Here is a 1,644-nt window from a genome sequence, read left to right as displayed (position 1 = left end):
TATATATATGACACAAACACACACACACATACACACAGGGTCACAGGAAGATAAACAAAGAAAGTAGTGTTTGTATGTAGAAAGTGCATGGAAGCCATAAAGATTAAAGCTACATGGAAAATCAATTTTCTCAAATGCCCAGGAGGCTGTATAGTAGATCATTTCTGTTACCAAGGTGACATAATGAACAGTGGAGGGGGATGTTCTGAAAATGTAGTTGCTAGAATAAGAAGATGGAGAAAATTAAGAAAGCTATTATTTCTGCTGGTAACAAAAAGTTTCTCCTTCCAAGTGAAAGGAAGATTGTATGATGCTTGTGCACAAAAAAGCAATGCTACATGGTAGTAAGACGTGGGACCTGAATGTAGCGGACAAGCAAAGATTTCAAGATGCAGAACTTTATGAATTACAAAGGACCAAGATGACTGGCAATTTGCTATGCCCAATAGGACCTGTCCATCAGAGCAGAAATGATATCCTAAAACCACCTTGGTTATGCTAGTGCATGCAGGACCCTGCCCCTCTCCTCTTTCTCTGCTCTATTAAGTATCTCTCTTCCCATATCTCATCCCCTAAAAGCCATCACTTCTCTATCTAAGGTACTGCTCAGCTGCTGTAATTACCTGTAAGCAGAATAGGCACATTACATCTCTTCCCTATAAATTACCTCCCTCCCACCCCTGAACTGCTTTCATCTTTCATTAACATTTCTACTCACACTATTTCCTCTAACTCCAAAAGGATGAAAGGCAAAGTCGACCTCAGCGGAATTTGAACTCAGAACATAGAGACAGACAAAATGCTGCTAAGCATTTTGCATGGCGTGCTAACATTTCTGGCAGCTAGCTGCCTCCCCACTTTATGATATCATTCTAAAAACAAACTGTCAAATCATTGAAATTGCAAAACTGTGTGGTGGCATGTAGAAAGCACCCAGTCAAACCGTCTAACTCATGCCAGCATGGAAATGGAACATTAAATGATGATGATGATGATGATGATTAATGCATGATTAATTCAAAACAACATGAATAATTAAGCATTACATTTGGCAGAGTAATCTGAATGCCAAAGGGTTAAAACAAACCATTTTATGGGACAATTTACGTTTGTAAATAAAGGAAAAGAAAAAGAATTTCACAAAAAAAAAAAAGCTAAAAATAAGATGAAGGCAAGCATGGCTGTGTGGTAAGGAGTTTGCTTCCTGACCACATGGTTCCAGGTTCATCTTCACTGTGTGCCACCTCAGGCAACTGTTTCAACTACAGTCCTGAACCAACTAAAGCCTTCTGAGTAGATTTGGTAGGCAGAAGCTGAAAGCAGACCTCTCTCTCTCTCTCTCTCCACTCCCCCTCTGTGCACACATGTGCATGTGTGTGTGTGTGTGTGTGTTATATGCATGTACGTATATATTTCTTTATTGCCTACAGGGGGCTAAACATAGAGAGGACAAACAAAGGGATTAAGTCGATTACATCGACCCCCCAGTGCGTAACTGGTACTTTTTTTAATCGTTCCCCGAAAGGATGAAAGGCAAAGTCGACCTCGGGAGAATTTGAACTCAGAACCTAACGGCAGACGAAATACCGCTAAGCATTTCGCCGAGCGTGCTAACGTTTCTGCCAGCTCGTCACCTTACTCTTT

The sequence above is a fragment of the Octopus bimaculoides genome, chromosome 7 (assembly GCF_001194135.2).
Source record: "Octopus bimaculoides isolate UCB-OBI-ISO-001 chromosome 7, ASM119413v2, whole genome shotgun sequence".
Lineage (NCBI taxonomy): Eukaryota > Metazoa > Mollusca > Cephalopoda > Octopoda > Octopodidae > Octopus > Octopus bimaculoides.
Note: the sequence above shows the minus strand (reverse complement) of the source record.